Source organism: Nannobrachium achirus, assembly GCF_963921795.1.
Source record: "Nannobrachium achirus genome assembly, chromosome: 16".
Classification (NCBI taxonomy): domain Eukaryota; kingdom Metazoa; phylum Chordata; class Actinopteri; order Myctophiformes; family Myctophidae; genus Nannobrachium; species Nannobrachium achirus.
The window spans coordinates 29543634-29567743 of NC_137823.1; positions in this window are offsets into that span (position 1 = coordinate 29543634).

Genomic DNA, 24110 nt, shown 5'->3' on the forward strand with positions numbered 1-24110 from the left:
AATGAAGTAATGAGGAATGCTGGGATTCCCAGCACAGGAGTCAGCATATGGTGTCACTGTGATGGTATAGTTCTGGCCACAGTGAATGTTGGGTATCTGACAGCTGGTACTGTTGGTGTAGCAGTCATGTATGTGTCCATCCTGACCCACTGCTGTCACATTGTAAGCTGTGGCACTGGAGCTTCCTACCCAGGACACATGGGCTGAGTTGGGACACGCCAGACTGGCAACAACATTCTCTGGGGCACATGGAGCTGGGAAGAGACAACAGTAAAACACAAAATTGACATGTTATATTAGCCTATGTTCAGGGAATTAAATGAAATACGAACGGATGAATCACACACTTTTAGAGACTTAATTTGTCTTTTAGCTGAATGTTCTAACATAACAATTATGTATTTATTTATTTATGTAGCAATCAAGTCACTTATGCCAACCTGGATTTGAAATCCTTCATTCTGCATAAATCTTCCTGAAGAATTCATGATTAAAACTAACAGGTTAAAAGCAGCATTACAGAGTCTTTGGTAACATTTTCTCACCTGTTTTCAGTTCCACAGGTGAACTAGGTTCACTGTGACAACCTCTTTCAAGGGCTAAAACACTGACAGAGTAGTTTTCACCACAGTGTAGATCAGTGAAAGAGCAGGAGTGTGCAGAGCTTGAGTTACAGGTGTGGTTGTGGCCATCATTTGCTGTTGCTATGTATGTTTCTGCTCCTGAAACAGGGGACCAGGACACTGTGCTAGCCCCACATTCTGTAGAAACAGAAACAATACTGGGGGAGCAGGGACCTGAAGAGATGGAGGAAACAAGTGGAGAGAAATAACTGATCAATTGCAATGTTCAAAAAGTATGTTGAAGACTGTTCAGATTGAAATCTTGTTCTCTCTGTGTACCTCCAATGAAGTGATGAGGAATGCTGGGATTCCCAGCACAGGAGTCAGCATATGGTGTCACTCTGATGGTATAGTTCTGGCCACAGTGGATGTTGGGTATCTGACAGCTGGTACTGTTGGTGTAGCAGTCATGTATGTGTCCATCCTGACCCACTGCTGTCACATTGTAAGCTGTGGCACTGGAGCTTCCTACCCAGGACACATGGGCTGAGTTGGGACACGCCAGACTGGCACTAACATTCTCTGGGGCACATGGAGCTGGGAAGAGACAACAGTAAAACACAAGATTGACATGTTATGTTCGCCTATGTTCAGGGAATTAAATGAAATACGATCGGATGAATCACACACTTTTAGAGACTTCATTTGTCTTTTAGCTGAATGTTCTAACATAACAATTATGTATTTATTTATTTAGCAATCAAGTCACTTATGCCAACCTAGATTTGAAATCCTTCATTCTGAATAAATCTTCCTGAAGAATTCATGATTAAACCTAACAGGTTAAAAGCAGCATTACAGAGTCTTTGGTAACATTTTCTCACCTGTTTTCAGTTCCACAGGTGAACTTGGTTCACTGTGACAACCTCTTTCAAAAGCTACAACACTGACAGAGTAGTTTTCACCACAGTGTAGACCAGTGAAAGAGCAGGAGTGTGCAGAGCTTGAGTTACAGGTGTGGTTGTGGCCATCATGTGCTGTTGCTGTTGCTATGTATGTTTCTGCTCCTGAAACAGGGGACCAGGACACTGTGCTAGCCCCACATTCTGTAGAAACAGAAACATTAATGGGGGAGCAGGGACCTGGAGAGATGGAGGGAACACATGGAGAGAAACAAAGGTTATTCTTTTTCATTGTTATCAAGTGATTAAATGAAACTACAATGTGCAAATCTTTGTCTGGTCAAAGTATTCTGTTAGAGACAATTCAGATTAGTACATAGCTTTTATATTTTAAGTCTTGTTCTCTCTGTGTACCTCCAATGAAGTGATGAGGAATGCTGGTATTCCCAGCACTGGAGTCAGCATATGGTGTCACTATGATGGTATAGTTCTGGCCACAGGGCATGTTGGGTATCTGACAGGTGGTACTGTTGGTGTAGCAGTCGTGCAAATGTCCATCCTGACCCACTGCGGTCACATTGTAAGCTGTGGCACCGAGGCTTCCTACCCAGGACACATCGGCTGAGTGGGGACACGCCAGACTGGCACTAACATTCACTGGGGCACACAGAGCTGGGAAGAGACAAAGTTATAGGCCTAAGTGTGTTGAAATTGAATATGAAATGTTTACAGTGTGGATGCACGATATGAAAAAACCATCTAATGTGTGATAAGCTTGTTGTATATTGCTACAGTATATCTAGAAAACTGTCCTGTCTGGCTATTCGATTCTACAGAACTTAATTCTGCTTCCTGAGCCGTACCGGATAGGTATACTGTGCGCGTCCCGTAATGACAACGCCCGTTAAGGCAAAGCCCCGTTAAGGCAAAATGCAAGTGTGTATATATATATATATATATATATATATATACATATATATATATATATATATAGGCCTATATACAATGTTCTTACTTTGAAGACTTGGTGGTGTTTTTATTGTAAAAAAGGGTTAGGGTTAGGGTGCTGTAGTATATAATCATAAGTGCACTAGAACAACCATGTCACAGGACAGGTTGTCTGCTTCAGAGTAATAGTGTAGATGTTAAACATCCTCTAAAATGATGTGTGGTGTGATTAAAATTAAAATAAAATAAAGTTATTGAATATTTTCACTTTGGGTGTTGCTCCCTAAGCGCTCAGCTAATCTTATGGTGTCCAGAGCGACAAATGGGATGGAACGCGATACAATGGACACACAATTCACACATTTCTCAATGTGTTGGAGTCATAACTATGAATGCATGAATGGGATAAGCGATTCACATTTCACCATAACAAAAGCAAGCTACTCTGTTGCATTTTGCCTTAACGGGACGGCAGAAGGAGATGTGCATGTTGCCCTATCAGTACGGTAGGAGACCCGGGCAGTACATTTGCCCAGTTTGCCTTATCTGGGTTTGCCTTAACGGGATTTCCCCAGGTATACTAACCTGTGATTGGCTGACAGAATTGTAGTTCAGAAGGGAGGACATTGATGCATCCACAAGTTTCTGTTGTAGTGTTAGAGCATGCACTGTATGTTTCACACATGTCACAGGGCCAGCCATAGTGGTCTTCACAACTGCACTGTAGTGATCCATTGGTGTTGGGAGAACACACTGAGATGGAAATCAGAGAAAAGTACACAGACACACACATCATGCCCAACTCTGTAAAGAATAAACACTGAAACTGGCTACTCATCAGGCACATTCATTCAATCAACAGACAAGGAAAATGGTTAGTAATCGATTACAAATTCTTACCTGTGGTTAGATCTACATCTGTTATGTTTAAACTCCCAGTGATCAAGACAGGCAAGGACAAATTCACCAGCATGACTCTGATAGCATCTATCAAACCCACTGATGCAGTGGCAACAGGAATGCCCACTTCAAGTTCAATAGCTGTTGCTGTCAGGTTTCCTCCTAAAGAGAAAAAGAACAGATGCGCTGTATATTTGAACATTTGTGGATATTCCTCCATGAGAAAATTTTGTATGCATAACATTGATCAACTTGACAATTCGGTATATGTTCTCTATTATATGTACTGTTGTAGACTGCTTAAAAAATAGATGGTTTATATTATAGAAAGAAAAGAAAAAAAGCTGGCAGAATATTGCCTGGTTAATAAACCAGACCGAATACAACAACACCCCCTGGCGGAAACGAAGTGTGTGATAGAGGCTGGCAAAGCCAGGCAAGGCAGAATACAGTATATAGACTGAAATATGGTGCAGCACTAGTCATTACAGTATATGTTAAGTTAATACAATGACATTGTAGAAGAAGAAAAACAATCACACAACTTATCTTCCATTCCCTGAATTTTCATTCATTCATTCATTCATTCATTCATTCATCCCAGACATCATTTGACTCAATTCTTGACACTTACATCTTCTAGAAGAGAGCACGCTTAGACCCAAAAGGCCAAAAGAAGCAATACAGAGTCTTTGATTTTGGTGTGTATACAAAATGATGTTCTCAATGTATTACCTGAACTGAATGTCAGGGTCTCACTCGGGGGACCGGAACAGTTTCCATTAATAGCCTTCACTGCTACAGTGTAGTTCGAGCCACAGATGATGTTAAGAGTACACTTGAGATCAGAGGAGCTGCAGGTGGCATTGCCTTGACTACTCCAGGCAGAAACAGAGTACTGTACTGCCCCCTTGCTGGCAGACCAGGACACAACAGCAGTGTTGCTGATACAATCAGGAGACACAGAGAAGTTGGTAGGAACACATGGCACTACAAAAAGAAGATGTATACAGAGTTAAACAGTACACATCAACAATATAACTGGGCTCCAAGATATTACCGGTATGTAGTAACATTTAAATTCAAATAATTAGAATCTCCAAACTAGTAAAAGGGACACAGGGCAAAGAAATACATTCAGTTGAACCTTGAAAAGTTTAATCTTTCCTTCATTCATTTACACATTTCCTACATATTATACTGTCTTTGATTAACGTTTTCCCACCTGTTTTCAGTTCCACAGGTGAACTTGGTTCACTGTGACAACCTCTGTCAAAAGCTACAACACTGACAGAGTAGTTTCCACCACAGTGTAGATCAGTGAAATAGCAGGAGTGTGCAGAGCTTGAGTTACATGTGTGGTTGTGTCCATCAAGTGCTGTTGCTGTTGCTATGTATGTTTCTGCTCCTGAAACAGGGGACCAGGACACTGTGCTAGCCCCACATTCTGTAGAAACAGAAACATTAAGGGGGGAGCAGGGACCTGGAGAGATGGAGGGAAGAAGTGGAGAGAGAAAGAAAAAGTATGTTGAGCCAATCTTAATTAGCTGATCAAATTAGACAGTTCAGATTAGTACATCGCTTTTAGATTTTAACTCTTGTTCTCTCTGTGTACCTCCAATGAAGTGAAGAGGACTGCTGGGATTCCCAGCACAGGAGTCAGCATATGGTGTCACTGTGATGTTATAGTTCTGGCCACAGGGCATGTTGGGTATGTCACAGCTGGTACTGGTGGTGTGGCAGTAATGTGAAGTAATGTGTCCATCATGACCCACTGTTGTCACATTGTAAGCTGTGGCACTGGAGCTTGCTACCCAGGACACATGGGCTGAGTTGGGACACACCAGGCTGGCACTAACATTCACCGGGGCACATGGGACTGGGAAGACAAAGAGGTTAATAAGGACATTCATTTAAATAAGGAATTTCATTAATCTAATCAATACAGCATTACACAGTCACTGGTGACCATCATCTCACCTGTTTTCAGTTCAACTGATACACTTGGTTCACTGTGACAACCTCTGTCAACAGCTACAACACTGACAGAGTAGTTTTCACCACAGTGTAGACCAGTGAAAGAGCAGGAGTTTGCAGAGCTTGAGCTACAGGTGTAGTTGTGTCCATCATGTGCTGTTGCTGTTGCTATGTATGATTCTGCCCCTAAAACAGGGGACCAGGACACAGTGCTGGCCCCACATTCTGTAGAAACAGAAACATTCCTGGGAGGGCAGGGACCTGGAGAGATGGAAGGAAGAAGTCGAGAAAGAGAAAGTATGTTGAGCATATCTTAATTAGTCTGATCAAATTAGTCTGTTGTTGGAGACTGTTCAGATTACTACATAGCTTTTAGATTTTAAGTCTTGGTCCATCTTTTTACCTGCAGTGAAGTGATAAGAACTGCTTGGATTCCCAGCACATAAGCCAGCATACGGTGTCACTGTGATGGTATAGTTCTGGCCACAGGGTAAGTTGGGTATGTCACAGCTGGTACTGGTGGTGTGGCAGTAATGTATGTGTCCATCCTGATCCACTGCTGTCACATTGTAAGCTGTGGCACTGGGGCTTGCTACCCAGGTCACATGGGCTGTGTTGGGACATACCAAACTGGCACTAACATTCACTGGAGCACACAGGACTGGGAGGAGAAAAAAGTAAAACACATGGTTGCTAAATTATTTTTTACATTATATGCATGGAATAACGTGCAAAAGTTACATCATTTTAGAACCTTAAATTGTCTTTTTCATACATTTTACATTAGGAGATTAATTAATTCAGCAATTAGGTCACTTGTCCTTACTGTACCAACTGTAGCAGGCAACCTAAATTTGAAATTATTAATCTTTTTAAATAAACAAAGGATGCACTCTAGAGGTCAAAAGTAGCATTACATTGTCTTTGTCTTACAGTAGGCTATGTTCTCTGTCTTACCAGAGCTGAATGTCAGGGTCTCACTCGGGGCACTGGAGCAGTTTCCATTAATAGCCTTCACCGCTACATTGTAGTTGGAGCCACAGGTGATGCTAAGAGTACAGTTGAGATCAGAGGACAGGCAGGTGGCATTGCCTTGACTACCCCAGCTAGAAACAGAGTACTGTACAGCCCCCTTGCTGGCAGACCAGGACACAACAGCAGTGCTGCTGATACAGTCAGGAGATACCGAGACGTTGGTAGGAACACATGGCACTACAAAGAGAGGATGGATACAGAGTTAAACTTTACACAGCAATAATATGATAAACTAACAGAGCAAGGTGTTGTAAAAAAAAGGAAAAAAGAAAAAGAACATCATTCTCAAAGTATTTTGCATTATGGGTAACTAACTTATCTTTGCCTTCCATGCACTTATCCACATCTAAATATTAAGCCATTCAGTCTAAATTGGCTCCCAGGGGGACAAAAAAATCTAAAGCAGAGATACAGTGTCTTTGGTGAACATCTTCTCACCTGTTGTCAGTACCACAGCTGAACTTGGCTCACTGTGACAACCTCTATCAACGGCTACAACGGTGACAGAGTAGTTTTCACCACAGTGTAGATCAGTGAAAGAGCAGGAGTTTACAGAGCTTGGGTTACAGGTGTAGTTGTGTCCATCATGTGCTGTTGCTGTTGCTATGTATGTTTCTGCTCCTGAAACAGGGGACCAGGACACTGTACTAGCCCCACATTCTGTAGAAAGAGAAACACTGCTGGGAGGGCAGGGACCTGGAGAGATGGAGGGAAGAAGTGGAGAGAGAAAGAAAAAGTATGTTGAGCCAATCTTAATTAGCTGATCAAATTAGACAGTTCAGATTAGTACATTGCTTTTAGATTTTAACTCTTGTTCTCTCTGTGTACCTCCAATGAAGTGAAGAGGACTGCTGGGATTCCCAGCACAGGAGTCAGCATATGGTGTCACTGTGATGTTATAGTTCTGGCCACAGGGCATGATGGGTATGTCACAGCTGGTACTGGTGGTGTGGCAGTAATGTATGTGTCCATCATGACCCACTGCTGTCACATTGTAAGCTGTGGCACTGGAGCTTGCTACCCAGGACACATGGGCTGAGTTGGGACACACCAGGCTGGCACTAACATTCACCGGGGCACATGGGACTGGGAAGACAAAGAGGTTAATAAGGACATTCATTTAAATAAGGAATTTCATTAATCTAATCAATACAGCATTACACAGTCACTGGTGACCATCATCTCACCTGTTTTCAGTTCAACTGATACACTTGGTTCACTGTGACAACCTCTGTCAACAGCTACAACACTGACAGAGTAGTTTTCACCACAGTGTAGACCAGTGAAAGAGCAGGAGTTTGCAGAGCTTGAGCTACAGGTGTAGTTGTGTCCATCATGTGCTGTTGCTGTTGCTATGTATGATTCTGCTCCTGAAACAGGGGACCAGGACACAGTGCTGGCCCCACATTCTGTAGAAACAGAAACATTCCTGGGAGGGCAGGGACCTGGAGAGATGGAAGGAAGAAGTCGAGAAAGAGAAAGTATGTTGAGCATATCTTAATTAGTCTGATCAAATTAGTCTGTTGTTGGAGACTGTTCAGATTACTACATAGCTTTTAGATTTTAAGTCTTGGTCCATCTTTTTACCTGCAGTGAAGTGATAAGAACTGCTTGGATTCCCAGCACATAAGCCAGCATACGGTGTCACTGTGATGGTATAGTTCTGGCCACAGGGTAAGTTGGGTATGTCACAGCTGGTACTGGTGGTGTGGCAGTAATGTATGTGTCCATCCTGATCCACTGCTGTCACATTGTAAGCTGTGGCACTGGGGCTTGCTACCCAGGTCACATGGGCTGTCTTGGGACATACCAAACTGGCACTAACATTCACTGGAGCACACGGGACTGGGAGGAGAAAAAAGTAAAACACATGGTTGCTAAATTATTTTTTACATTATATGCATGGAATAACGTGCAAAAGTTACATCATTTTAGAACCTTAAATTGTCTTTTTCATACATTTTACATTAGGAGATTAATTAATTCAGCAATTAAGTCACTTGTCCTTACTGTACCAACTGTAGCAGGCAACCTAAATTTGAAATTATTAATCTTTTTAAATAAACAAAGGATGCACTCTAGAGGTCAAAAGTAGCATTACATTGTCTTTGTCTTACAGTAGGCTATGTTCTCTGTCTTACCAGAGCTGAATGTCAGGGTCTCACTCGGGGCACTGGAGCAGTTTCCATTAATAGCCTTCACCGCTACATTGTAGTTGGAGCCACAGGTGATGCTAAGAGTACAGTTGAGATCAGAGGACAGGCAGGTGGCATTGCCTTGACTACCCCAGCTAGAAACAGAGTACTGTACAGCCCCCTTGCTGGCAGACCAGGACACAACAGCAGTGCTGCTGATACATTCAGGAGATACCGAGACGTTGGTAGGAACACATGGCACTACAAAGAGAGAATGGATACAGAGTTAAACTTTACACAGCAATAATATGATAAACTAACAGAGCAGGGTGTTGTAAAAAAAAAGGAAAAAAGAAAAAGAACATAATTCTCAAAGTATTTTGCATTGTGGGTAACTAACTTATCTTTGCCTTCCATGCACTTATCCACATCTAAATATTAAGCCATTCAGTCTAAATTGGCTCCCAGGGGGACAAAAAATTCTAAAGCAGAGATACAGTGTCTTTGGTGAACATCTTCTCACCTGTTGTCAGTACCACAGCTGAACTTGGCTCACTGTGACAACCTCTATCAACGGCTACAACGGTGACAGAGTAGTTTTCACCACAGTGTAGATCAGTGAAAGAGCAGGAGTTTACAGAGCTTGGGTTACAGGTGTAGTTGTGTCCATCATGTGCTGTTGCTGTTGCTATGTATGTTTCTGCTACTGAAACAGGGGACCAGGACACTGTGCTAGCCCCACATTCTGTAGAAAGAGAAACACTGCTGGGAGGGCAGGGACCTGGAGAGATGGAGGGAAGAAGTGGAGAGAGAAAGAAAAAGTATGTTGAGCCAATCTTAATTAGCTGATCAAATTAGACAGTTCAGATTAGTACATCGCTTTTAGATTTTAACTCTTGTTCTCTCTGTGTACCTCCAATGAAGTGAAGAGGACTAATGGGATTCCCAGCACAGGAGTCGGCATATGGTGTCACTGTGATGTTATAGTTCTGGCCACAGGGCATGTTGGGTATGTCACAGCTGGTACTGGTGGTGTGGCAGTAATGTGAAGTAATGTGTCCATCATGACCCACTGTTGTCACATTGTAAGCTGTGGCACTGGAGCTTGCTACCCAGGACACATGGGCTGAGTTGGGACACACCAGGCTGGCACTAACATTCACCGGGGCACATGGGACTGGGAAGACAAAGAGGTTAATAAGGACATTCATTTAAATAAGGAATTTCATTAATCTAATCAATACAGCATTACACAGTCACTGGTGACCATCATCTCACCTGTTTTCAGTTCAACTGATACACTTGGTTCACTGTGACAACCTCTGTCAACAGCTACAACACTGACAGAGTAGTTTTCACCACAGTGTAGACCAGTGAAAGAGCAGGAGTTTGCAGAGCTTGAGCTACAGGTGTAATTGTGTCCATCATGTGCTGTTGCTGTTGCTATGTATGATTCTGCTCCTGAAACAGGGGACCAGGACACAGTGCTGGCCCCACATTCTGTAGAAACAGAAACATTCCTGGGAGGGCAGGGACCTGGAGAGATGGAAGGAAGATGTCGAGAAAGAGAAAGTATGTTGAGCATATCTTAATTAGTCTGATCAAATTAGTCTGTTGTTGGAGACTGTTCAGATTACTACATAGCTTTTAGATTTTAAGTCTTGGTCCATCTTTTTACCTGCAGTGAAGTGATAAGAACTGCTTGGATTCCCAGCACATAAGCCAGCATACGGTGTCACTGTGATGGTATAGTTCTGGCCACAGGGTAAGTTGGGTATGTCACAGCTGGTACTGGTGGTGTGGCAGTAATGTATGTGTCCATCCTGATCCACTGCTGTCACATTGTAAGCTGTGGCACTGGGGCTTGCTACCCAGGTCACATGGGCTGTGTTGGGACATACCAAACTGGCACTAACATTCACTGGAGCACACGGGACTGGGAGGAGAAAAAAGTAAAACACATGGTTGCTAAATTATTTTTTACATTATATGCATGGAATAACGTGCAAAAGTTACATCATTTTAGAACCTTAAATTGTCTTTTTCATACATTTTACATTAGGAGATTAATTAATTCAGCAATTAAGTCACTTGTCCTTACTGTACCAACTGTAGCAGGCAACCTAAATTTGAAATTATTAATCTTTTTAAATAAACAAAGGATGCACTCTAGAGGTCAAAAGTAGCATTACATTGTCTTTGTCTTACAGTAGGCTATGTTCTCTGTCTTACCAGAGCTGAATGTCAGGGTCTCACTCGGGGCACTGGAGCAGTTTCCATTAATAGCCTTCACCGCTACATTGTAGTTGGAGCCACAGGTGATGCTAAGAGTACAGTTGAGATCAGAGGACAGGCAGGTGGCATTGCCTTGACTACCCCAGCTAGAAACAGAGTACTGTACAGCCCCCTTGCTGGCAGACCAGGACACAACAGCAGTGCTGCTGATACATTCAGGAGATACCGAGACGTTGGTAGGAACACATGGCACTACAAAGAGAGAATGGATACAGAGTTAAACTTTACACAGCAATAATATGATAAACTAACAGAGCAGGGTGTTGTAAAAAAAAAGGAAAAAAGAAAAAGAACATAATTCTCAAAGTATTTTGCATTGTGGGTAACTAACTTATCTTTGCCTTCCATGCACTTATCCACATCTAAATATTAAGCCATTCAGTCTAAATTGGCTCCCAGGGGGACAAAAAATTCTAAAGCAGAGATACAGTGTCTTTGGTGAACATCTTCTCACCTGTTGTCAGTACCACAGCTGAACTTGGCTCACTGTGACAACCTCTATCAACGGCTACAACGGTGACAGAGTAGTTTTCACCACAGTGTAGATCAGTGAAAGAGCAGGAGTTTACAGAGCTTGGGTTACAGGTGTAGTTGTGTCCATCATGTGCTGTTGCTGTTGCTATGTATGTTTCTGCTACTGAAACAGGGGACCAGGACACTGTGCTAGCCCCACATTCTGTAGAAAGAGAAACACTGCTGGGAGGGCAGGGACCTGGAGAGATGGAGGGAAGAAGTGGAGAGAGAAAGAAAAAGTATGTTGAGCCAATCTTAATTAGCTGATCAAATTAGACAGTTCAGATTAGTACATCGCTTTTAGATTTTAACTCTTGTTCTCTCTGTGTACCTCCAATGAAGTGAAGAGGACTAATGGGATTCCCAGCACAGGAGTCAGCATATGGTGTCACTGTGATGTTATAGTTCTGGCCACAGGGCATGTTGGGTATGTCACAGCTGGTACTGGTGGTGTGGCAGTAATGTGAAGTAATGTGTCCATCATGACCCACTGTTGTCACATTGTAAGCTGTGGCACTGGAGCTTGCTACCCAGGACACATGGGCTGAGTTGGGACACACCAGGCTGGCACTAACATTCACCGGGGCACATGGGACTGGGAAGACAAAGAGGTTAATAAGGACATTCATTTAAATAAGGAATTTCATTAATCTAATCAATACAGCATTACACAGTCACTGGTGACCATCATCTCACCTGTTTTCAGTTCAACTGATACACTTGGTTCACTGTGACAACCTCTGTCAACAGCTACAACACTGACAGAGTAGTTTTCACCACAGTGTAGACCAGTGAAAGAGCAGGAGTTTGCAGAGCTTGAGCTACAGGTGTAATTGTGTCCATCATGTGCTGTTGCTGTTGCTATGTATGATTCTGCTCCTGAAACAGGGGACCAGGACACAGTGCTGGCCCCACATTCTGTAGAAACAGAAACATTCCTGGGAGGGCAGGGACCTGGAGAGATGGAAGGAAGATGTCGAGAAAGAGAAAGTATGTTGAGCATATCTTAATTAGTCTGATCAAATTAGTCTGTTGTTGGAGACTGTTCAGATTACTACATAGCTTTTAGATTTTAAGTCTTGGTCCATCTTTTTACCTGCAGTGAAGTGATAAGAACTGCTTGGATTCCCAGCACATAAGCCAGCATACGGTGTCACTGTGATGGTATAGTTCTGGCCACAGGGTAAGTTGGGTATGTCACAGCTGGTACTGGTGGTGTGGCAGTAATGTATGTGTCCATCCTGATCCACTGCTGTCACATTGTAAGCTGTGGCACTGGGGCTTGCTACCCAGGTCACATGGGCTGTGTTGGGACATACCAAACTGGCACTAACATTCACTGGAGCACACGGGACTGGGAGGAGAAAAAAGTAAAACACATGGTTGCTAAATTATTTTTTACATTATATGCATGGAATAACGTGCAAAAGTTACATCATTTTAGAACCTTAAATTGTCTTTTTCATACATTTTACATTAGGAGATTAATTAATTCAGCAATTAAGTCACTTGTCCTTACTGTACCAACTGTAGCAGGCAACCTAAATTTGAAATTATTAATCTTTTTAAATAAACAAAGGATGCACTCTAGAGGTCAAAAGTAGCATTACATTGTCTTTGTCTTACAGTAGGCTATGTTCTCTGTCTTACCAGAGCTGAATGTCAGGGTCTCACTCGGGGCACTGGAGCAGTTTCCATTAATAGCCTTCACCGCTACATTGTAGTTGGAGCCACAGGTGATGCTAAGAGTACAGTTGAGATCAGAGGACAGGCAGGTGGCATTGCCTTGACTACCCCAGCTAGAAACAGAGTACTGTACAGCCCCCTTGCTGGCAGACCAGGACACAACAGCAGTGCTGCTGATACAGTCAGGAGATACCGAGACGTTGGTAGGAACACATGGCACTACAAAGAGAGAATGGATACAGAGTTAAACTTTACACAGCAATAATATGATAAACTAACAGAGCAGGGTGTTGTACAAAAAAGGAAAAAAGAAAAAGAACATAATTCTCAAAGTATTTTGCATTGTGGGTAACTAACTTATCTTTGCCTTCCATGCACTTATCCACATCTAAATATTAAGCCATTCAGTCTAAATTGGCTCCCAGGGGGACAAAAAATTCTAAAGCAGAGATACAGTGTCTTTGGTGAACATCTTCTCACCTGTTGTCAGTACCACAGCTGAACTTGGCTCACTGTGACAACCTCTATCAACGGCTACAACGGTGACAGAGTAGTTTTCACCACAGTGTAGATCAGTGAAAGAGCAGGAGTTTACAGAGCTTGGGTTACAGGTGTAGTTGTGTCCATCATGTGCTGTTGCTGTTGCTATGTATGTTTCTGCTACTGAAACAGGGGACCAGGACACTGTGCTAGCCCCACATTCTGTAGAAAGAGAAACACTGCTGGGAGGGCAGGGACCTGGAGAGATGGAGGGAAGAAGTGGAGAGAGAAAGAAAAAGTATGTTGAGCCAATCTTAATTAGCTGATCAAATTAGACAGTTCAGATTAGTACATCGCTTTTAGATTTTAACTCTTGTTTTCTCTGTGTACCTCCAATGAAGTGAAGAGGACTGCTGGGATTCCCAGCACAGGAGTCAGCATATGGTGTCACTGTGATGTTATAGTTCTGGCCACAGGGCATGTTGGGTATGTCACAGCTGGTACTGGTGGTGTGGCAGTAATGTGAAGTAATGTGTCCATCATGACCCACTGTTGTCACATTGTAAGCTGTGGCACTGGAGCTTGCTACCCAGGACACATGGGCTGAGTTGGGACACACCAGGCTGGCACTAACATTCACCGGGGCACATGGGACTGGGAAGACAAAGAGGTTAATAAGGACATTCATTTAAATAAGGAATTTCATTAATCTAATCAATACAGCATTACACAGTCACTGGTGACCATCATCTCACCTGTTTTCAGTTCAACTGATACACTTGGTTCACTGTGACAACCTCTGTCAACAGCTACAACACTGACAGAGTAGTTTTCACCACAGTGTAGACCAGTGAAAGAGCAGGAGTTTGCAGAGCTTGAGCTACAGGTGTAGTTGTGTCCATCATGTGCTGTTGCTGTTGCTATGTATGATTCTGCCCCTAAAACAGGGGACCAGGACACAGTGCTGGCCCCACATTCTGTAGAAACAGAAACATTCCTGGGAGGGCAGGGACCTGGAGAGATGGAAGGAAGAAGTCGAGAAAGAGAAAGTATGTTGAGCATATCTTAATTAGTCTGATCAAATTAGTCTGTTGTTGGAGACTGTTCAGATTACTACATAGCTTTTAGATTTTAAGTCTTGGTCCATCTTTTTACCTGCAGTGAAGTGATAAGAACTGCTTGGATTCCCAGCACATAAGCCAGCATACGGTGTCACTGTGATGGTATAGTTCTGGCCACAGGGTAAGTTGGGTATGTCACAGCTGATACTGGTGGTGTGGCAGTAATGTATGTGTCCATCCTGATCCACTGCTGTCACATTGTAAGCTGTGGCACTGGGGCTTGCTACCCAGGTCACATGGGCTGTGTTGGGACATACCAAACTGGCACTAACATTCACTGGAGCACACGGGACTGGGAGGAGAAAAAAGTAAAACACATGGTTGCTAAATTATTTTTTACATTATATGCATGGAATAACGTGCAAAAGTTACATCATTTTAGAACCTTAAATTGTCTTTTTCATACATTTTACATTAGGAGATTAATTAATTCAGCAATTAAGTCACTTGTCCTTACTGTACCAACTGTAGCAGGCAACCTAAATTTGAAATTATTAATCTTTTTAAATAAACAAAGGATGCACTCTAGAGGTCAAAAGTAGCATTACATTGTCTTTGTCTTACAGTAGGCTATGTTCTCTGTCTTACCAGAGCTGAATGTCAGGGTCTCAATCGGGGCACTGGAGCAGTTTCCATTAATAGCCTTCACCGCTACATTGTAGTTGGAGCCACAGGTGATGCTAAGAGTACAGTTGAGATCAGAGGACAGGCAGGTGGCATTGCCTTGACTACCCCAGCTAGAAACAGAGTACTGTACTGCCCCGTTGCTGGCAGACCAGGACACAACAGCAGTGCTGCTGATACAGTCAGGAGATACCGAGACGTTGGTAGGAACACATGGCACTACAAAGAGAGAATGGATACAGAGTTAAACTTTACACAGCAATAATATGATAAAATAACAGAGCAAGGTGTTGTAAAAAAAAAGGAAAAAAGACAAAGAACATAATTCTCAAAGTATTTTGCATTATGGGTAACTAACTTATCTTTGCCTTCCATGCACTTATCCACATCTAAATATTAAGCCATTCAGTCTAAATTGGCTCCCAGGGGGACAAAAAAATCTAAAGCAGAGATACAGTGTCTTTGGTGAACATCTTCTCACCTGTTGTCAGTACCACAGCTGAACTTGGCTCACTGTGACAACCTCTATCAACGGCTACAACGGTGACAGAGTAGTTTTCACCACAGTGTAGATCAGTGAAAGAGCAGGAGTTTACAGAGCTTGGGTTACAGGTGTAGTTGTGTCCATCATGTGCTGTTGCTGTTGCTATGTATGTTTCTGCTCCTGAAACAGGGGACCAGGACACTGTGCTAGCCCCACATTCTGTAGAAAGAGAAACACTGCTGGGAGGGCAGGGACCTGGAGAGAGGGAGGGAAGAAGTGGAGAGAGAAAGAAAACGTATGTTGAGCCAATCTTAATTAGCTGATCAAATTAGACAGTTCAGATTAGTACATCGCTTTTAGATTTTAACTCTTGTTCTCTCTGTGTACCTCCAATGAAGTGAAGAGGACTGCTGGGATTCCCAGCACAGGAGTCAGCATATGGTGTCACTGTGATGTTATAGTTCTGGCCACAGGGCATGTTGGGTATGTCACAGCTGGTACTGGTGGTGTGGCAGTAATGTATGTGTCCATCATGACCCACTGCTGTCACATTGTAAGCTGTGGCACTGGAGCTTGCTACCCAGGACACATGGGCTGAGTTGGGACACACCAGGCTGGCACTAACATTCACCGGGGCACATGGGACTGGGAAGACAAAGAGGTTAATAAGGACATTCATTTAAATAAGGAATTTCATTAATCTAATCAATACAGCATTACACAGTCACTGGTGACCATCATCTCACCTGTTTTCAGTTCAACTGATACACTTGGTTCACTGTGACAACCTCTGTCAACAGCTACAACACTGACAGAGTAGTTTCCACCACAGTGTAGATCAGTGAAAGAGCAGGAGGGTGCAGAGCTTGAGTTACAGGTGTGGTTGTGTCCATCATGTGCTGTTGCTGTTGCTATGTATGTTTCTGCTCCTGAAACAGGGGACCATGACACTGTGCTAGCCCCACATTCTGTAGAAACAGAAACATTACTGGGGGAGCAGGGACCTGGAGAGATGGAGGGAACACATGGAGAGAAATAAAGGTTATTCTTTTTCATTTTTATCAAGTGATTAAATGAAACTACAATGTGCAAATCTTTGTCTGATCAAAGTATTCTGCCAGAGACAATTCAGATAAGTACATAGCTTTTATATTTTAAGTATTGTTCTCTCTGTGTACCTCCAATGAAATGATGATGAATGCTGGCATTCCCCGCATTGGAGTCAGCATATGGTGTCACTGTTATAGTATAGTTCTGGCCACAGGCCATGTTGGGTATCTGACAGCTGGTACTGTTGGTGTAGCAGTGTATGTGTCCATCCTGACCCACTGCTGTCACATTGTAAGCTGTGGCACCGAGGCTTCCTACCCAGGTCACATCGGCTGAGTTGGGACACGCCAGACTGGCACTAACATTCACTGGGGCACATGGAGCTGGGAAGAGACAAAGGTATATATTAAAAAGTGTGTTGAAATTGAATAGGAAATGTTCACAGTATGGATGCATGATATGAAAAAGGCATGTAATGTGTGATAAGCTTGTTGGATATTGCTATATCTAGAAAACCGCCCTGTCTGGCTATTCAAGACTACAAAACATTATTCTGATTCCTGAGCCGGACTGGATAGGTATACTAACCTGTGATTGGCTGACAGAACTGTAGTTCAGAAGGGAGGACATTGATGCATCCACAGGTTTCTGTTGTAGTGTTAGAGCATGCATCGTATGTTTCACACATGTCACAGGGCCAGCCATAGTGGTCTTCACAACTGCACTGTAGTGATCCATTGGTGTTGGGAGAACACACTGAGATGGAAATCAGAGAAAAGTACACAGACACACACATCATGCCCAACTCTGTAAAGAATAAACACTGAAACTGGCTACTCATCAGGCACATTCATTCAATCAACAGACAAGGAAAATGGTTAGTAATCGATTACAAATTCTTACCTGTGGTTAGATCTACATCTGTTATGTTTAAACTCCCAGTGATCAAGACAGGCAAGGACAAATTCAACAGCATGACTCTGATAGCATCTATCAAACCCACTGATGCAGTGGCAACAGGAATGCCCACTTCAAGCTCAATAGCTGTTGCTGTCAGGTTTCCTCCTAAAGAGAAAAAGAACAGATGCGCTGTATATTTGAACATTTGTGGACATTCCTCCATGAGAAAATCAGACAGAGGTTTGTATGCATAACATTAATCAACTTGACAATTCGGTATATGTTCTCTATTTTATGTACTGTAGTAGACTGCTTAGAAAATAGATGGTCTATATTATAGAAAGAAAGAAAAGCTGGCAGAATACTGTATATAGACTGAAATATGGTGCAGCACTAGTCATTATAATTATGTTAAGTTAATAAAATGACATTGTAGAAGAAGAAAAACAATCATACACTTACAACTTATCTTCCATTCCCTGAATTTTCATTAATTAATTAATTAATTCATTCATTCATTCATTCATTCATTCATTCATTCATCCCAGCCATCATTTGAATCCTTTCTTGACACTTACATCTTCTAGAAAAGAGCATGCTTAGACCCAAAAGGCCAAAAGAAGCATTTCAGAGTCTTTGATTTTGGTGTGTATACAAAATGATGTTCTCAATGTATTACCTGAGCTGAATGTCAGGGTCTCACTCGGGGGACTGGAACAGTTTCCATCAATAGCCTTCACCGATACAGTGTAGTTAGAGCCACAGATGATGTTAAGATTACATTTGAGATCAGAGGAGCTGCAGGTGGCATTGCCTTGACTACTCCAGACAGAAACAGAGTACTGTACTGCCCCCTTGCTGGCAGACCAGGACACAACAGCAGTGTTGCTGATACAGTCAGGAGATACAGAGATGTTGGTAGGAACACATGGCACTACAAAGAGAGGATACAGAGTTAAACATTACACATCAACAATACAATTGGGCTCCAAGATATTATGTGGTAACATTTTAATTCAAATAATTAGAATCTCCGAACTAGTAAAAGGGACACAGGCCAAGGTGTCAAAAAAGAAATACGTTCAGTTGAACGATATGTTGTTCAAGAAGATATTCTAAAATAAATGTATATTGTGGGGCAGAAAATGTAATCTTACCTTCATTCATTTACACATTTCCTACATATTATACCGTCTTTGATAAACGTTTTCTCACCTGTTTTCATTTCCACAGGTGAACTTGGTTCACTGTGACAACCTCTATCAAAGGCCACAACACTGACAGAGTAGGTTTCACCACAGTGTAGACCAGTGAAAGAGCAGGAGTGTGCAGAGCTTGAGTTACAGGTGGGGTTGTGTCCATCATGTGTTGTTGCTGTTGCTATGTATGTTTCTGCTCCTGAAACAGGGGACCAGGACACTGTGCTAGCCCCACATTCTGTAGAAACAGAAACATTACTGGGGGAGCAGGGACCTGGAGAAGAGATTGAGGGAACAAGTGGAGAGATAACAAACATTATTCTTTTTCCTTTTTAGCTTCAACTGATTAAATGCACACACAATGAGCAAATCTTTGTCCGATCAAAGTTCTGTTAGAGATGATTCAGATTAGTACATAGCTTTTAGAGTTTTAGTCTTGTTCTCTCTGTGTACCTCCAATGAACTGATGAGGAATGCTGGCATTTCCCGCATTGGAGCCAGCATATGGTGTCACTGTGATGGTATAGTTCTGGCCACAGGGCATGTTGGGTATCTGACAGCTGGTACTGTTGGTGTAGCAGTCATGTATGTGTCCATCCTGTCCCACTGCGGTCACATTGTAAGCTGTGGCACCGAGGCTTCCTACCCAGGACACATCGGCTGAGTTGGGACACGCCAGACTGGCACTAACATTCACTGGGGCACATGGAGCTGGGAAGAGAAAAAGTTATATACTGTATAAAAAAGTCTGTTGAAATTTAATATGAAATGTGTACGTATAGCTGCACAATATGAAGAATCCATGTAATGTGTGATATGTAGTTGGAACAACTGAAGTTTGGGAGGTGTGGCCAAGCAGAGGACAATCAACCACCTCTAACCAACCAACTCCACCCATGCCACCCTGTGCCAACCACTCACCCTTCTCCTATCAAGCTGACAACTCCTCCTCTACCAACCACGGTGGTATAAAAACCCAACTTGAAAAAATGGCGGCGTGCATAGTTTCCAGTAACCCACCCTCCCTCCCTCTTTTTTTTCTTTTCTACCTCTATCTTCTCTACAGGTTCCAGGTGGGGTCTCTCTACCTACTTCAGCACGGACGCGTGCTCCTGACCCCTAAGCCAAAGTATCTGGGTCTGCGACCGCCTGGAACCTCCCTACGCTTGCATGTGGTGATGACCTTAGATGATCATGCCAGCACCCAAATGCCATTCTCGTGCCCATGGCCATCTAAGCTGCTGAACTTAGATGACCATTAGCACTCTGCATTCTTGGCCGTTTATGCTGCACATCTCATGCCACGCATGGGATGCGCCCATAAACGACCATACTCTCGGTTTTAGAATAAACAACCTTAAACCTATTTTTTGTCTGATGCTTGGTCTCTCCTAGTGAAAAGCTTGTTGGATATTGCTATATCTAGAAAACTGCCCTGTCTGTCTGGCTATTCGAGGCTACAGAACTTTATTCTGCTTCCTGAGCCGGACTGGATAGGTATACTAACCTGTGATTGGCTGACAGAACTGTAGTTCAGAAGGGAGCACATTGATGCATCCACAGGTTTCTGTTGTAGTGTTAGAGCATGCATCGTATGTTTCACACATGTCACAGGGCCAGCCATACTGGTCTTCACAACTGCACTGTAGTGATCCATTGTTGTCGGGAGAACACACTGAGATGGAAATAAGAGAAAAGTACAGAGACACACACATCATGCTCAACTCTGTAAAGCATAAACACTGAAACTGGCTACTCAGGAACATTCATTCAATCAACTGTCAAGGAAAAGGGTTAGTAATCAGTTAAAAATTCTTACCTGTGGTTAGATTTACATCTGTTATGTTTAAACTCCCAGTGATCAAGACAGGCAAGGACACATTCACCAGCATGACTCTGATAGCATCTATCAAACCCACTGATGCAGTGGCAACATTGATGTCCACTTCAAGTTCAATAGCTATTGCTGTCAGGTTTCCTATTTAAGAGAAAAAGAACAGATACACTGTATATTTGAACATTTGTGGATATTCCTTCATGAGAAAATCAGACAGAGGTTTGCATGCATAACATTGATCAACTTGACAATTCTGTATATGTTTTCTATTATATATACTGTAGTAGACTGCTTAAAAGATAGATGGTCTATTATAGAAATATCTCTTATTACAGTTGGTGTATTCCACCACAAAACATACATAATCATTATCATCATCATAATGAGTGATGTTTTAAAAAACAGTAAAGTATTTGAGTATTTGAATTCAACTAACTTACCTTGTATTGCAGTTGTTGTTCTTGTTGTAGTTGAAGCTGTGATGAAGAAATTCAACTGATGTTATTATCTATACAAAGTGACACATCTGATGATGTCTAGTAATATATAGCCTGGTAAAAACCAGACCGCAAAACACGCCTAAGATGTGCATGTTCGTGGTTTGAATGTTTTAGCACACAGCCCATTCGTGTGTTGGTAAGAGGAAAAAAAAGAAGAACAAACATTATCATACCTGTGGTAGATGATATCAGACACGGAGCAAGACCTGTTGAACAGAATTCCTTAGATCAACTGTGATGCTGCATTTCTCATACCAGAACGATACCAGCAGATTTAAAAAGTGAAAATGAAAACTCATGACAACTATGGACATTACATCTAAAATCTAAACAATAAATAAACAATCCAGTTTTCTCGCAGGCTAGTTGATCAAACCTCACATTATGTTTGGCTCACAGAACCGAGGTAGTCCTCTGTGAGTATAATTATGATAGATCTTACTACAATTTGCGCGAAAAATCTCTGTCTGACTGTAGTTCACGTATTTAGAGAACCCCCTGTGGTCCACGGTCCCCACATATTTTCAGATGGGAGTCTGCGGCCAAATACATGTTAATTTGTCGGTCCTTGATATGAACAAGTTTGAGAACCACTGGTGTAGGATAAAGAAGCACTTCTGAATAAACGGGGCATCACAGGCCTTTCCTTCCTATTTTACTCCAGAGGGACGGTGGGCATGATGTAAAGCATGTACACAAAACAAATAAATAGCATAGATGTAAGTCAGCAGCCGGCAGGATTTGCCACAAACATACAGACACACAGTAACAGGCTTGAAAACATAATCTCTTCTTGACCTGTTTTCAGTGGGCAATAAGATATTCAGTGCTGTATTTAAACAGATCAACATTTTCAGACACTGCTTCCTGATACACACCTGTGATTGGCTCACAGAACTCTTGTAAAGAAGGAAGGCCATTGATGCATCCACAGGTTTCTGTTGTAGTGTTAGAGCATGCACTGTATGTTTCACACTTGTCACAGGGCCAGCCATACTGGTCTTCACAACTGCACTGTAGTGATCCGTTGGTGTTGGGAGAACACACTGAGATGGAAATCAAAGAAAAGTACACAGACACACACATCATGCCCAACTCTGTAAAGAATAAACACTTTGAAACTGGTACTCATCCGGCACACTCTTTCAATAAACAGTCTAGGAAAAGTATCAACAATCATTAAATGTTCTTACCTGTAGTTAGATTCACATCTGTTATGTTTAAACTCCCAGTGATCAAGAAAGGCAAGGAGAAATTCACCAGCATGACCCTGATAGCATCTATCAAACCCTCTGATGCAGTGGCAACAGTGATGTCCACTTGAAGCTTATCTATTGCTGACAGGTTTAAAGAAAGTATTATTATTATTTATTGAAGTGAAAGTGGACCAGAAATACAGTATCAGTTCAAAGCTTTGCTCGACAACAATATTACAGTTGGTGTGTTGCACCACAAAGAAAAATATAAATAATAATAATCATTATCATCATCAGTGATGTTTAAAAAAGAAAACAAGCATTTGATAATTGGATAAAGAATTCAACTAACTTGGTATTGCAGTTGTTGTTCTTGTTGTAGTTGAAGCTGTAATAAAGAGATTGAACTGATTGTTATTGTCTATACAAAGTGAGACAACTGGTGTCTGGTAATATAGGAGGACAAGGAGGTGCATATGCTCATGAAAGTATTAGCAGCCGTATTGACTGTTTGTGTGCCAAAGAAAGAAAGAAAATCACAATGAGTGATGTTTAAAAAAAAAAAAATCAAGTATTGTTTTTTTTAGGGAACTGCTGACTCTCAAATACATATACAGTATACGAATATCTCTCTCATTATCTCTCTCTCTCTCTCTCTCTCACACACACACACACACACACACACACACACACACACACACACACACACACACACACACACACACACACACACACACACACACACACACACACACACACACACACACACACACAAACTTGTGAAACTTGAAACTACTTGAAAACAATAGGGGCACTGATAAACTGTATTTACAAATTTGAAGTAGCTCTTGTATGTACTGTATGTATTTAAGTATTTACGTTTGCATATGTAATTCATGTTTAAGATTGTATCCACGTATTCAGATGTTTTTTCTTAGGTCAGGCACTATTGAACAACAATATAAAACATCGAAACATACATATTGTATGTAGGTAGGTATAGTAGTTATGTATACTATGTACAGTATGTACATGCACAGCCTAGGGGATTTCCCAAGTCTTCCCCCAGAAACAAAGAGTCCATCGTAGAGGACCAACTTGAAAAGTCTGTATAAAAAAATCTATTCAAAACAGCAAAGTATTTCTAAAATATATGGTCTATATTCTGAAAACCAGCTTGTATTTCTTTCCTGAGAATGTCTCCTTTATAGTGAGATGGCTTTCAAATGTTTGTACACTTTGTAAACTGTGTACAGCAGGACCCACTACTGAGTAAGTGAGTATAAAGAACGTACTTGATATTGCAGTTGCTGGTTTGGTTGTAGTTGTAGCTGAAGCTGTGAAGAAGAGATTGAACTGAAGTTACTCTACAAAATAACACAATGTCTGGGGATATAAGGGGTGGACGTTTATGGTTTGAAAATATTAGCATTCGTATTTTCAATACAGTATTTTAGAGTGTCAAATTGCAACAAATAAGTCATAATATACTGTATATAATGTATACGGTAATTTACTGTATACATCCTTGCAATCTTCTTAAAATATGTGTCTTCAGTCATTTTCTATTGTTGACCAGACACATTGCTTGGCTAAATCTGGCATGCCTACCTTCTGTTATGTTGTATGGCTGGCAGTAGTGGTCATCGGATGGAATGGCACTAATGCATGTGCATGTGCCATTAGAGATGTCATCACAGGCTCCATAGCTAATACAGCTGCTAAATGGCCACACAAGCTGCTCCTCACACTTGCACTGGAAGTC